The sequence below is a fragment of the Tursiops truncatus genome, chromosome 17, assembly GCF_011762595.2.
Source record: "Tursiops truncatus isolate mTurTru1 chromosome 17, mTurTru1.mat.Y, whole genome shotgun sequence".
NCBI lineage: Eukaryota > Metazoa > Chordata > Mammalia > Artiodactyla > Delphinidae > Tursiops > Tursiops truncatus.
The window spans coordinates 34316822-34333232 of NC_047050.1; the positions used below are offsets into that span (position 1 = coordinate 34316822).

At 37.2% G+C, this 16411-nt stretch overlaps 1 non-coding gene across 1 annotated transcript; it reads right to left on the reverse strand.

Moving 5' to 3' along the window:
• Positions 1 to 5813: 5813 nt before the first annotated feature.
• TRNAW-CCA (transfer RNA tryptophan (anticodon CCA)) lies at positions 5814 to 5886 on the reverse strand. Its single transcript has one exon. It is a non-coding gene; the product is annotated as a tRNA-Trp (tRNA).
• Between the last annotated feature and the right edge of the window lie 10525 nt (positions 5887 to 16411).

Sequence of the window (16411 nt, forward strand, 5' to 3'; positions counted from 1 at the left end):
ATGGCCTTTTTACTTTATTCCCTTACCTCCTCCCTGTCTCTGTTCTATAAAAGAAACTGGTATCCAGACAGCAATAAAATGGTTCTTTTGAGACACTAGTCTGCCATCTTCTCGGTATGCTGGCTTTCCGAATAAAGTCATTATTCCTTGCCTCAACACCTCATCTCCTGATTTATTGCCCTGTCATGCAGTGAGCAGAATGAGCTTGGACTCAGTAACAATACGCCCAAGGTTTTGGAACGTGTACAAGTTTACTTCTACCACATTCTATTTGTCAGAGCAAATCACAAGGCCAGGTCACATTCAAACAGGCAGAGGGATAAATTCAGTCTCTTGATGGAAGATGTGGCAGTTTCACATGCAGAGGAGCATGGATGCAGGGAGACGTGATTCATTGGAGGTCATTTTAAATTGATCAATCACAACCACAAACGATATTTTGTGTAAAAAAGGCATAAAAACAAAGGAGAGTTCTTCAAGGGACATGATGCTTTGGGGAAGTTTAATTTGAAATTCTAAAGTCCATCTGAGAAGGCTATTTTATGAATATCTATGCAAGATATCTATGATATTTAATGAATATCTATCATAGATTTTATGAATATCTATGAATATTTTATGAACCTCTATGTAAAGTATGTTCATATTAAATATGTACTCGTAAGGGTTATAACTGCTTTCCTTAGCACATGCCAGGGTACCACCTCTACTCTCTCACCCTGACCTCTGTTTCTCTACTCTGTGCCAGGAGAGCCCAGGCTTGGAAATCAAATAAAATTATACTTGAATTCACTACCTCTGAGTAATGATCTTATTTAAGTTAGTTTAACCTTTCAAAACCTCAGTTGTCTAATTAGTCTGTAAAACAGAGTAATAATACCTACCTTATGGAGTATTTATTATAATTTAATGAGAAAATATATGGAATGTAACTATCAGTGACTGGCATATAGACTTGCCATAAACATAAGCTTTTTTATCACTCTCCTCTTTTAGCTCTATTGGAAGGAAAACCAGGGGACAGGCATCACTGAACTAGGCTAGAAGCACAATGGGCCAGAGCATGTTTGTATTTTTAACTCATTAATTCATCTACATTCGCCTTACAGTTATTATATAGTACATCTCAGGTGTGTAGTCTGTATGCTTAATTCAAGAACTCTAGGGTATCTCAGCAGGCCTGAGGGAGTTGTATTTATGCATGAATGGGGACTTCTCTGGCAGTCCAGTGATTAAGACTCAGCACTGCCAATGCAGGGGACACATGTTCAATCCTTGGTCAGGGAACTAATATCCCACATGCCACGTGGCGTGGCCAAAAGAATAAAAAAATATGCATGAATGTTCCTAAGGTTTTTGGAAATGCCCAGTAAAAAGGACTTTGAGGAAATAGAGATTTAGATTTCACACGAAGGATGAAATATGAATGCCCCTTCATTATATGCATACCCTGAAAAAGCAGGAAACTGGTTCTTAAGTGAGGAAAACTTGAAGGATGGGTACACACTCTGCTAAGACTAGGGTAAATATGTTTACCTTCAGCTCTGAGGGATTTTGTTTACTTCTCCAGCAAACAGAATTATAACTCTGAGAAAATAAGGCCATGTTCTGAAGTTGAAAGAGTGCAACATTTTGCAAAAACAATAGAGGAGGGTTGAAATCTTGACTATAGTCATAGAAGAGTTGTTTTTTTCAATTAATTAGTCCTAGATTGTCTCTTATTGTCTCAGTTTCATCAGCAAAATGGGAGATAGCTATCCTACATCTCACAGGATGCTAATAAGAGTAAAATAAGGTCCAAGCTCTATAAGCACACCACAACAGAACAGAGTGAAATGCAAAGTTCCATAGACAAAATTTGACTTGAAGTTGTGTGGAACTTTTCTTGTTGATCCAAAACTGATAGTTAGGGTCCAAAACTGAGGCCAAAAAAAAGCAGTAAGTATCTCCACATACTAAATCAGCAGAACTGGCCCTTCAATAACCCAATACCCCAATCCGTATAAACAGGAGAATGAGAAGGAGGAAAATGGAAATTATTGAAGTCATGAATTGTTGGCTTAGGGAGTTCTTCTGTGGCTTCTCCCTGCCCTTTTCTGAAAAGTCAAGTGAGAAGTGCTCTAATAATAATTTGCAAAGTTTGGATGTATCTGCATAAAAAGAAAACTAACACCTCATTTTCAAATTAGGACACAGATTACCTGCTCTTCCCAAAGTCTGTGTGAACAGGAAAAAAAGAATTGGTGAATTATGGCAGGGCAAACAGAAAGGCCTGTGGTGTAGCTCAGCTATCACTCCTGCTTTGATGAGAATGTGAGTTTCTTGTAGGCCAAAGTAGCACCACAAAAATTAGCTGGGCTTGTGCCATCATGATGGCAGCAACAAAAGAGGCTAACTGCTGGGTGAAAAAACTCCAGCAGCCAGAGCCCATGAGGTATTCCACTGAGTACAAGAGCTGAGGAGGACTGGAAGAAGTTAAGCAGGACACCATAGATTGGGAAGGCCCTAAAGAACTCACATTTGTGCCTCCTCTAGAAATCCAGTATTTGAGTGCCTGCTGTGGAGAGAGTATGGTCAATGGCCAGTCAGTGTTGGCCCAAGAGTTACTATCAAAGAACACAAGGAGGACTACAACAGCCCATTGACTCCCTCCAACTCCTCCCTGTGTCCACTTCTTGGAGGAGGTAGAAACTAGAAAAGGGTGGAAGGACCTGAAGCCCAGAGGTAAACTACATTCTTTCCCCCAAGGTGGAAAATGGGGAAGAGGCAAAAGGAAGACCATACCCCCTCCCCATTTCAGGTCCTTCAAGCCACAATACTAGCAGATGACAGAAAAGAGGAAATCTTTGATTTGGATATGAAATTGGAGTTTTAGACTGGATGGATTTTTAATGACTGAAATTGACAAGGAAGTTATAGAACCTACCCAAGATATGATGATGTGATAAGATATGTTACAGGAGACAAGTGAGAATTTAAAATGGCCCTATTAGGGGCAGTATTTGTAGGAAACTATAATTGTTTCTTATCTATACCTTGGTAAGTTCTGTTTGTTTAATAACTTGTAGAGATAGATGATTAGATCGATAGATAGATATGGATAAATGTAGAAATATATATGATTGTTGCCTCAAATTCAAGCTTTTCCTTGATTCAAATATTTTTGATAAATAAATATAAGAGTTTGGTACTAAATGCTGAGGCTCCAAAGATGACAGGGCATTTAAGAGGTAATTGGGGTTAGGACTTCTTTGTTAGTCCAGTGGCTAAGACTCTGCATACCCAGTGCAGGGGGCCCAGGTTCAATCCCTGGTCAGGGAACTAGATCCCACATGCTGCAACTAAAAGTTGCTGCAACGAAGATCCCTCACACAGCAAGGAAGATCCCGTGTACCACAGCTAAGACCTGGTGCAGCCAAATAAATAAATACTTTTTTAAAAAAAGAGGTAATTGAGGTTAAATGAAGTCCTAATGGTGGGACCCTAATCCAATGACATTCATGTCCTTATAAGAAGAGCCACCAGAGAGCTAGCTTGCTCCCTCTTTCTTTCTTTCTCTTTCTCTCTCTGTCTCTCTCTTTCTCTCCATGAATTTGCACTGAGGAAAGACCATGTGAGGATACAATGAGAAGACAGCCATCTGCAAGCCAGGAAAAAGTCCTCACCAGAAACTGAGCCCTTGATCTTAGACTTCCAGCCTTCAGAATTGTGAGGAAATAAACTTCTGCTGTTTAAACCCTCTGTGGCATTTTGTTATGGCAGCTTGAGCTAATAAAATCTACATAGAATAAGATTGCTTTTTAAAAATCCTTTTAGCCCTTGGAGGTACACATATACACATTTCACGGATAAACCTATTTGAGACCATAGAAGCAGTTGATTAATGTAAAAACACATTTTATGATAAGAAACCTACTTTTCCTATGGTTTCAGAAAACAGTTGGGTAAGAAAAATACCTATTACCTCTTTAGAAGTTGGTATTCCCAGCATTTCTTCCTGTGAGATACAGAACCACATTCTAGTTTTCATTTCCACACTTCTAGGCTTTTTTCATTTCTACTTCTAGCCCTTTGAATGGTCTATCTGCCTGATACTTAAGTGCAACATCCCAGTTTATTTAACCAGTCCTCTATTTTTTAATTTTTCAGACTTGTTGCAGTATTTTTCTATTCATTCATTCAGCAAATGTTTATTAGGTACCTTCTATGTGCCAGGCACTGTTTAAGGAGTTACAATATCCCTGACCTCATTATAATGAAAAATATAGGTAACAGTTTAACAAGGATATATAATATATCAGATGGTGATAAATGTTGTAAAAGAAATAAAGCAGGGTAAGGGAAAATGGCAAAGATGGGTGGAGGAAGCACATTGCTTTTTTACATGGAGGAGCTAGGATAGGCTTCATTGACATTTAAACAGGTATGAACAGCAAGGCCCTGAGAAGGGAGCATGCTTGGTATATGCAGGAACAGCAAGGAAGCCTGAGCAAACTGAGCTGGGGGGTTGGGGTAGGGGGTGGGGGAGTAAAAGATGAGATCAGAGAAGTTTGGCATGTACCCCAGATGGGGCAGATCATATGAGGCCAGTTTGGTATATCTTCTGAGTTGAGAAAACTTTGGAACTCTTGTTGGCTTTTGAGCAGAGGAGTGATGATATTGTAAAGGAGCAGGACCCTATAAGCCCTTCCCAAGACAGACCTTCCCCCATATCCTCTGCTTTAGCTCCTCTCTGAAGTACCTAGATAACAGTATTTGATGCTCATTTCCTGAGTTGTTTTATAGATGTGAAAACCCCCCACCAAATGGAAGATATTAACTACTTGATGACTGTGAGCACATAGCTCCAGGCCTCTTGGAGCCAAAAGATTGATAATGTTAACCCCTGTGACACCACCCTGTTCCCTCACCATCAGCCAGTCAGAGACTGTGCACAAGCTGATCACATACCCTGCAACCACCACCCTCACCTGGCTTTTAAAAATGCTTTTCCAAAATTTTGGGGGAGCTCAGGCTTTTTCAGGGCAGGAGTCACCTGTCTCCTTACAGGGCCCTGCAATAAACCTTTCTCTGCTCCAAACTCCAACATTTTGGTTTGTTTGGCCTCACTGCGCACTGGGCACACGAACTTGTGCTAACAATATGACATAGACTTTATTTTTTTTAATATTTATTTATTTTTATTTGATTGTGCCAGGTCTTAGTTGCGGTAGGCAGGCTCCTTAGTTGTGGCTCGACGGCTCCTTAGTTGTGGCATGTGGGCTCCTCAGCTGTGGTATGCGAACTCTTAGTTGCGGCATGCATGTGGGATCTAGTTCCCCAACCAGGGATCAAACCCAGGCCCTCTGTATTGGGAGCGCAGAGTTGTAAACACTGCACCACCAGGGAAGTCCCAACATAGACTTTATAAGGATCACAAGGGCCACTATGTTAAAATTGGACTCTAGGTAAGAAAGACAGAAGCAGTGGAGGTGGAAAAAAGGGATCAGATTCTGGATATCTTATGAAAGCAAATCTAACATGATTTCCTTATGGATTTCACATAGTTTATGAAAAACAGAAGTTAAGGATGACATCAATCTATCTTAGAACACTTTTCTGATTATTTATTCCTGAAAAAGGTTTTGAAGTGGTAGGCTGGATCAAAGGATATGCACATTTTATTTTATTTTTTAAATATTTGTTTATTTGGCTGTGCCAAGTCTTCGTTGCGGCACACAGGATCTTCATTGCCGCATGCAAGATCTTCATTGGGGCATGTGGAATCTTTAGTTGTGACATGCAAACTCTTAGTTGCAGCATGTGGGATCTAGTTCCCTGACCAGGGATTGAACCTGGGCCCCCTGCATTGGAAGCATGGAGTCTTAGCCACTGGACCACCAGGGAAGTCCTCAAAGACTATGCACATTTTAAAATCTTTGGATATATATTGTCAGTTGCTCTTTAGAACCTGAGAACAATTTTTTACCCTCACTTGTGGTGTCTCACACTGTACATTTTTCAGCAGCCAACGAAAATAACATTATTTTTACTGTGGATAGTTTAATAGGAAATATGTTATTTTTGTAATTTACTTTATTCTTGATGATTCTGAATATTATTTTTGATCATTGGTATTGGACATTTTTCCACTGGGGAGTTCATCTTTTTGTTATCATTTATAGTTTTATTTATAAATTTAATATACATTTTATTTATTGATTGATAAAACCTATTCCCTTTTCCTCCTGGGAATTCAGCTAAACTATACTTCCCAGCCATCTTTGCATTTAGGGTCTTCATATGTCCAAATTTTGGCCAATGGAAGGTTGGTAGAAGTGTTATAGACTACTTTTAGACCAGGCCATAAAAACCTCCCTTACATCATCCTCCATGCTCTTTTCCCCTCTAAGATAGAATGTAGGAGATGACTCCCAAGGAGACTGGGGGAGTTACATGTTGAAAATGGCACAAGGAAGGAAGGATCTTGAGATACTACATCATTGCATATAGAAGAATTGCCCAGAAAGAACACCAGTTTTGCAGTGTTTTATGAGCAAGAACTATACTTCATTGTGTTAAGCCACTGAAATTTCAGAGTTTATTTATTACAGCAGGAGGTGTTTTTCCTAATTAATAAAGACATATATATTAAAGAGTTATAAAGAATTTATCTTCATATAGTAAATATATTTATCTTTTGTCTGTGTGAAGAACTGTAAAATTTTCTTCTCTGAATGTATACTGACATCCATGCTCCCTCATACTGAGAGACTAATCCATTCCTCTAAATTCTTTCTTTGAGTTGACAATTCCAAGAACAGGACACAATGGACTGAAAATGGCCAAATGCTCTCATGCATGCACACACATGCACACACGTGCATGCATGCACACACGCACGTATTTTCTGAAAGACTACCACACTTGCCTGAATGGTCACCAGAATTGCAACTGGAGCTCTGCTACTTTTGTTTCTTTGCCATATAAAACCCCCCTTGTTTCCCATTTTCCAGGAAACACTTCCTTTGGTTATTCTTCCTATTGCAACAGCCTGAATAACATACCCATCCTTGAGTCCTGGACAGCTTTTAAAAGTTAGACACGTAGTAAATACAGTATATATTTTTCCTAGCTTATTGTTTGTCTTTTGATTTTGTCTGTGTTGAAAATATGTTTAATGGTTGTCTAATTTTCCACTATAAGCTGTCTCTGTATATGATCTTTCTTTATATTCTCTGTAATTTAGAGCCCATGAAATATTAAACTGTCTTCTTTTGCTGGTAGAACTCCTATCCTCATTCTTTCTCAATTTGGTTACACCCAGAATATAGGATGCATGAGAGAACAATGTGCCATTTCTTGCTTTGTCCCTCTCATGCTTCATTCACTCTCAAGACTATTCTCCCTTTTGGTTATCTAACTCTTAAGGTTATGCTTCAGGTCACTCAGTCTTTCAGAGGGATCCTGCCTTGTCTGGCTGGTCAGTTTGTCATTGACCTCACTTGTCACATATTCTCACCGATCGTCCTGTTCACTCTAGTCAACACTAACAGGTCAAGCTAGTTAAACTCATCACAAAAGCTGCCTGCATGAAGTATAAAATGGCTTTCACTAGGCTAAAATAAAGCTGTCAGCAATACTGCATTTCTTTGTGAAGCCTCCAGGGGAGAATCCAGTTTCTTACCTTTTTCAGCTTTAAGAGACCACCAGTATTCCTCGCTTGTGTTCCTTTCTTCCATCTTCAAAGCCATCATCTTCAAATCTGTCCCTGACTCTCCTGCCTTCTTTCACTTACAAGGACCCTTGTGATTATTCACTTGGCTAATAAAGGATAACCTTTCCATCTCAGTATTCTTAATTTGATCATATCTGTAAAGTCCCAATTGCCATGTAAGGTAACATAGTCATATGTTCCGGGGTTTATTATATGGGCAGACATCCATTATTCTACATCTCACAGGAGAATTTCAACACAATGTAAAGCCTTCTGCATGATCTCTTCCTGACTCTGAAATGGTGTCTAGTCATGGACCACTCAGTGTAGAAATTTTTTCAGACAAAAATCTTTCTTCTTTACTTCTTCATTTTTTTCCCTAATTACTATGAGTTGGTTAACATAAGTTAAAAAAATCTAGCAGAACCTAAAATATATAAAAACAAAAGTCAGAATATTGCACAAGAAATAACCCCTTGATAGAAACAACATTAACTTCAATTCAGAGTTATAATTAGAGATAAATAGGTAACTTTTGGTTGGGCTGATACAAGAAATATCTGTACTTACATATGATTTGCTTTTGGTTTCTTAAAGTTTTAAAGTCTCTCTTGAAGATAATAATATAAATTTCCATTTAGGAAACATTGATTAAAAGAAAGCATATAAACTCTAAATAATATTTCCTCCGTTTTGTTTTCTCCTATTTCAAATGAACCAGAGGATCAGAAACATAAATCAATATTATATTTGCAGGATCAGTACAACAATATAAAATTTTAAAATATTAGAAATATTAGAAATTCTTTCATTAAAAATAATATTAGAGAGAGTTTCAAATTCAACCATGTAGTTTGTTTGTTTTCTCCTAGAAGCTATTGTTATCATCTACCCTTTTCTACATTTATAAAAATCACTTATTGATTGCTTACTTAGTACCAAGCACTATCATTAGTGTGGGTACATGAAAATAGATAAAGCATGAGTTCTAATTATGAGAAGTTTACAGTCTAGTGTGACATATACTTTAAAAATTAAATATTTCTGCACTGATGGATACATGAAAAAAACATCATGGAAACACAGTTAAGGGAACATCTAATTCTTAAGCAATCATACCTTAGAAAATAATGTACTCATTCTCAGCTAAAATTCCTATTACTAATACGGAAAAGAACAATGAAGAGAATGGACCCATATGTATTATATAGCCAGTAGTGGAATGAAGGAATATTTAGGGAAGAAAAATGAATTGTAAGCACAGACTGCAGTAAAATTATTGTTGTTGATACCCATAATTTGATTACTAACCTTATCTCTTTCAAAAAGATATGATTGCTCTTTTGACCAACAGGTATCTTCTTATCCAAATGGTTTTTACTTACATCAATCTGGATAACTAGAAGGATTTATTTGACTGAATTTAACTTCCATGTTTAATTTGAACAAATATGAACTACATATACAGAAAAGAACTTCATAGAGCAGGTAGTTGCATGCTCGTCTTTTACAAATTTGCTGTGTAATCTGTAAGATAAATGTGCCTTTTAATGCATCATTACTCAAAAACATTTAAGAATGGGCCTACTTTTAAACAAAACATACTCTAAACAAGTTTATTCTTGGAGAGGTAAGGAATTAGTGTAACGATACTCTTGTAATTGGAAAAGTTATGTCTCTATGAAGAACATACCAAGTCTACTCAACAAGCCTAGCAGCAGCCACTTATTACCATAAGAGTTATTAACTAAGCAAGAGAAAACATACAACAAACTTCTTTAGAAAACTCAGGAGAGTAAATACAGATGACAGAAGAACAGATAGGCAGACACATATAAATGGAAGATAGAGAGACAGACAAGTGGTCAGATAGACGATAGATAGTGAAATAGCTAGATAGATAGAGTTAATTTAAGAAAATATATACTGGCTGGCAAGACGATGGACTAGACAGAAACGAGTTCACCCCTTCTTACAAAAACACCAAAATCAAAACTAACTGCTGAGATTTCTCAGCTTGCGCAGTGGTTAAGAATCTGCCTGCTAATGCAGGGCACATGGGTTCCATCGCTGTTCTGGGAAGATCCCACATGCCACGGAGCAACTAAACCCATGCGTCACAATTACTGAGTCTGTGCTCTAGTGCCTGCATGCCGCAACTACTGAGCCTGCATGCCACAACTACTGAAGCCTGTGCACCTAGAGCCCATGCTCTGCAACAAGAGCAGCCACCACAATAAGCCCGCACACTGAAACGAAGAGTAGCCCGTGCTCTCTGAAACTAAAGAAAGCCCATGTGCAGTAACGAAGACCCAACACAGTCAAAAAAAAAAAAAAGAATTAAAAACAACCTAACTTCTGAACAACTATTGACAGAAAAAAAAAAATGCTGGGACCTTCCAAAAAAGATACCCTAACACTCAATTACAAAAGAAAAGCCACAGTGAGATGGTAGGAGGGATGCAATCATGATAAAATCAAATCCCATTCCTGCCAGGTGGGCAACCCAAAATCTGGAAAATAATTATACCACAGAAGTTATCCCACAGGAGTGCAAATCCTGAGCCCCATGTCAGGCTTCCCAACCTGGGGCTCTGGCCATGGGAGGAGGAGCCCCCAGAGAATCTGGTTTTGAAGGCCAGTGGGGTTTGATCACAGAAGTACCATAGGACTGAGGGAAACAGAAACTTGGAGGGCTCTCACAAGGTCCTATGTACACAAGGACCCAGGGGGAAAAGCAATGATTTCATAAGCGACTGGGCCAGACCTACTTGCTAGTATTGGAGGGCCTTCTGCAGAGGCAAGGAGTGGCTGTGGCTCACTGTGGGGACAAAGACACTGGTAGCAGCAGCTCTGGTGAGTATTTATTGACATCAGCCCTCCTGGAGGCAGCCATTTCCTTCCCAAGACCTAGTGCCACCCAACAGCCTGTAGGCTCCAGTGCTGGCATGCCTCCGGCCAAACCACCAACAGGGCAGGAACACTGCCTCAACCATCAGCATACAGGCTGCTTAAAGTCTTCCTGAGCACAGCCCTGCCCACCAGTGGGACAAGACCCGGCTCCACACACCAGTGAGCAGGAGCCAGACACTCCCACCAGGAAGCCTGCACAAGTCTCTTAGCCTCATCCACCAAAGGGCAGAGAGCAGAAGCAAGAAGAACTACAATCCAGCAGTCTGCAGAACAGAAACAGATCTGAGGTAGAAGAACAGATAAGTGAGCTGGAAGGCAGAATGGTGGAAATAATTGCCATGGAATAGAATAAAGAAAAAAGAATGAAAAGAAATTAAGGCAGTCTAAGAGACCTCTGGTACAACATTAAATGCACCAACATTCACATTATAGGGGTCCCAGAAGGAGAAGAAAGAGAGAAAGGACCTGAGAAAACACTGGAAAATATAATAGCTGAAAAATTCCCTAACGTGGGGAAGGAAACAGTCACCCAAGTCCAGAAAGCACAAAGAGTCCCAGGCAGAATAAACCCAAGGAGGAACACGCTGAGATACATAGCAATCAAATTAACAAAAATTAAAGACAAAGAAAAAATATTAAAAGCAACAAGGGAAAAGCAACAAATAACATACAAGGGAACTCCCATAAGGTTATCAGCCAATTTCTCAGCAGAAACTCTGCAGGCCAGAAGTGAGTGCCATGATATAAAGTGATGAAAGGGAAGAACCTGCAACCAACCCAGCAAGACTGTCATTCAGATTCAACAGAGAAATCAAAAGCTTTACAGACAGGGAAAGCTAAGAGAATTCAGCACCTCCCAACCAGCTCTACAACAAATGCTAAAGGAACTTCTCTAAGTGGAAAAGAAAAGTTTGCTACTAGAAACAAGAAAATTATGAATGGAAAAGCTCACCAGTAAAGGCAAATATAAAGCAAATGTAGTAAAGCAATTATACTCCAATAAAGATGTTAAAAAAATAAAAAGAATGTTCTATAATAAATAAATAATAAAAAATAAAATAAATGTAGAAAATCAACTGAACACAAATATTATATCAAAACAAGCAATTGTGAGAAGAGGAGAGCACTAATGCAGGATATTGGAAGTGCATTTGAAATTAGAAGACCTGCAACCTAAAACAATCTTCTTTATATATAGACTACTATATCAAAACCTCATGGTAACTGCAACCCAAAAATCTACAGTAGCTACACACACAAAAAAGAAAAAGGAATCCAAACACAACACAAAAGTTAGTCATCAAATCACAAGAGAAGAGAACAAAAGAGAAAGGGAAGAATAAAGACCTACAAAAACAAATTCAAAACAATTAACAACATGGCATTATGAACATACATATTAATAATTACCTTAAATGTAAATGAATTAAATGCTCCAACCAAAGACATAGTCTACAAGAGACCCACTTAAGATCTAGGGACACATACAGACTGAAAGTGAGGGGATGGAAAAAGATACTCCATGCAAATGGAAGTCAAAAGAAAGATGGATAGCAATACTCATATCAGACAAATAGACTTTAAAATAAAGACTATTACAAGAGACAAAGAAAGATACTACATAATGGTCAAGGGATCAATCCAAGAAGAAGATATAACAATTGTAAATATGTATGCACCCCGCATAGGAGCACCCCAATATATAAGGCAAATACTAAGAGCCATAAATGGAAAAATTGACAGTTACACAGTAATAGTGTGGGACTTTAACACCCCACTTTCATCAATGGACAGATCATCCAGACAGAAGATCAATAAAGAAACACAGGCCTTAAATGACACATTAGACCAGATAGACTTAATATTTATAGAGCATTCCATCCAAGAGCAGCAGAATACACATTCTTCTCAAGTGCACATGGAACATTCTCCAGGATTGATCACATGATGGGCCACAAAGTGAGCCTTGGTAAATTTTTTAAAAATTGACATCATATCAAGCATGATTTCCAACCACAATGCTATGAGATTAAAAATCAACTACAAGAAAAAAACTATAAAAAACACAAATACGTGGAGGCTAAACAATATGCTAATAAACAATGAATGGATAACTGAAGAAATCAAAGAGGAAATAAAAAAATATCTGGAGACACATGAAAATGAAAGCTGGATGATCCAAAACCTATGCAACATGGCAAAAACAGTTCTAAGAGGTTACAATCTTACCTCAGGAAACAAGAAAAATCTCATATAAACAACCTAACTTTACACCTAAATCAACTAGAGAAAGAAGAACAGGCAAACCTAAAGTTAGTAGAAGGAAAGAAATCATAAAGGTCAGAGCAGAAATAAAGGAAATAGAAACAAAGAAAACAGTAGCAAAGATCAATGAAACTAAAAGCTGGTTCTTTGAAAAGATAAACAAAATTGATAAACCTTTAGCCGGACTTATCAAGAAAAAACGGGAGAGAGAACAGATCAATAAAATTGGAAATGAAAAAAGAGAAGGTACAACAGCCACCACAGAAAAAAAGCATCATTAGAAACTACTACAAGCAACTATATACCAATAAAGTGGACAAACTGGAAGAAATGGACAAATTCTTAGATAGGTACAATCTCCCAAGACTGAAACAAGAAGAAATAGAAAATATGAACAGACCAATCACAAGTACTGAAATCGAAACTGTGATTTAAAAACCCCCAACAAACAAAAGTTCAGGACCAGATGGCTTCACAGGTGAATTCTATCAAACATTTAGAGAAGAGTTAACACCTAACTTTCTGAAACTCTTCCAAAAAGTTGCAGAGGAAGGAATACTCCCAAACTCATTCTATGATGCCATCATCACCCTGATACCAAAACCAGACAAAGATACCACAAAAAAAGAAAATTACCTGCCAATATCACTGATGAACAAAGACACAAAAATCCTCAGCAAAATACTAGCAATCCAAATCCAACAATGTATTAAAAGGATCATAACCCAAGATCAAGTGGGATTTATCCCAGTGTTGCAAGGATGTTTCAATATCCACAAATCAATCACTGTGATACACCACATTGAGAAATTGAAGAATTAAAACCATATGAACATCTTGATAGATGCAGAAAAATCTTTTAGTAAAATTCAACACCTGTTTATGATAAAAAAAAAAAAAACTCTCCAGAAAGTGGGCATAGAGGAAACTTTTGCACAGCAAAGGAAACCATAAACAAAAGGAAAAGACAACTCTCAGAATGAGAGAAAATATTCGTAAATGAAACAACTGACAAGGGATTAATCTCCAAAATATACAAACAGCTCATGCAGCTCAATATCTAAAAACAACCAACCCAATCAAAAAATGAGCAAAAGACATAAATTGACATTTCTTCAAAGAAGACATACAGATGGCTAAAAAGCACATGAAAAGATGCTCAACATCACTAGTTATTAGAGAAATGCAAATCAAAACTACAATGAGGTATCATCTCACATTGGTCAGAATGGCCATCAACAAAAAATCTACAAACAATAAATACGTGAGAGGGTGTGGATAAAAGGCAACCCTCCTACACTGTTGGTGGGAATGTAAACTGGTGTAAACACTCTGGAGAACAGTATGGAGTTTCCTTTAAAACTAAAATTAGAGCTAACATATGATCCTGTGATCCCACTCCTGAGCATATATGCAGAGGAAATATTTATTCAAAAATCTACATGCACCCCAATGTTCATTTCAGTACTATTTACAATAGCCAATACATGGAGGCAACCTAATTGTCCATCAACAGAGGAATGGATAAAGAAGATGTGGTATATATATCTACACAGTGGACTATTACTCAGCCATTAAAAAGAATGAAATAATGTCATCTGCAACAACATGGATAGACCTGGAGATTATCATACTAAGTGAAGTCAGTCAGACAGACAAAGACAAATATCATATGACATCACTTATCTGTGGAATCTAAAAAAATGATACAAATGAACTTATTTACAAAACAAAAAAAAGACTAACAGAGAGCAAACTTATGGTTACCAGAGGGGAGGAGCAGGTTGGGGGAAGGATAGATTGAGAGTTGGGGATTGACATGCACACACTGCTATATTTAAAATAGATAAATAACAAAGCCCTACTGTATAGCAGCAGGAAACTCTTCTCAGTATTCTGTAATAACCTAAATGGGAAAAGAATTTGAAAAAGAATAGATACATGTATATGTATAACTGAATCACTTTGCTGTACACCTGAAACTAACACAACATTGTTAATCAACTATTGCTCCAAGATAAAATAAAAATTTTAAAAAGAGAAGATATATTTACTTTAAGATATGGAAACCAGCCATGTGTTAAAAAATAAGAAAAGTGAAACTTCTAAGGAACTAAGCTCAACTGAACTCCTGAATTTTTGGAAAAATGTTTTTTTTTTATTTTAATAATGTTTTCTAATTTATTATTATAGAAGAATGTTTTTTCATATTTTAACATTTAGATAATGGAGAAAGGACAGAGAAGACAACATAAACCACCTTAATCTCATTACTCAGTGATATCCACTCCAAACACTTTCATGTATTTCCTTCATTATTTGTCTATGCAAATATGTCTTACACATGAGCAAAATTAAGATCCTTCTGTAAAATTTGTTTTGTAACTTGACTTTTTGTTTAAACATTTGTTATTACATTTCCTATGTCATTAAATAGAGTTCAAAAATTTAAGGCTATTCCTTGATTTATTTACCTAATGTTGGAATTATTTCCATTTTTTGCTATTAAAATATTATAACAAGTATATTGTAATAATTATATGAAATTTATTTCTTCAGTATAAAATTTTAGTAATAAAATTGGAATTGCTGAGTCAAATAACCTTGACTCTTTTAAAAGACTATAAATGGTGTCAATTTTTTTAGCCTTCCCTACAACAAAGGTAATACATGAGGCATGTATATCCCTTTTTTTAAAACATAAATTGAATAATTCTATATACATTTTTCTGTATTTTGTTTTTACCTTGATAATCTACTTTGGAGATTTTTCTATATCAACATATAAAAATAAGTTTCACTCTTTTTAGATTTGCATTTATTTCCATTGTATGAATATACCCACTATGTCCCAAGCCTTGACTTGTTCCATCTCATCATGTGCAAGTTCTCCTGGAATGGCACAGAAATTCATCATCAGGTACAATAGGAGATAGTGTAAAAGCCCATCTGAGAGAGGCACTAACATCTCCCTGCTCCCCGCAAGAAATAGGAGCAGCCTATTGGATGAAAATAAAAAAGTATAAAGGACATGAGGGGTGAAGGAAGTGGAAGGTAAGAAAGAAAGAGGAAAAAAGGATAAGAAATGTAATGAGGTAGCCATATCAGGGAAACAAAGGCATGACAAGAAAGGCAGAGGAAGGGAGAGCTGGAAACAAAAAAGGAACTTCTGTCCATTATCATTATAATGTTATAATTTAGATTTTAAAATATGCTTTGTGTATAGACTTTCATTTTACAGTAAACCTGTGAAATTAATAAGTAGGACAGTTAATACCATCGAGCCATGTGACATCCAAATCCCAATTTCTTACTTTATGAAACATCTCCATGTTTTCTATACCACAATTCAGACTAGCTTGGCATTGATGCATCCTGGGAAATACTAATTATTTTGAAAGGTAAAGGTGGGGTGTCAGAAGTAAGAATAAATAGGCGAATTGATATGAGCATAGGGTAGGCTCCTGCAATATAAGTTAACACTGTCCAAATGGTCAGGGAAAACTGAAGCTTGTTCCAAATCAAATCAGTACCAAG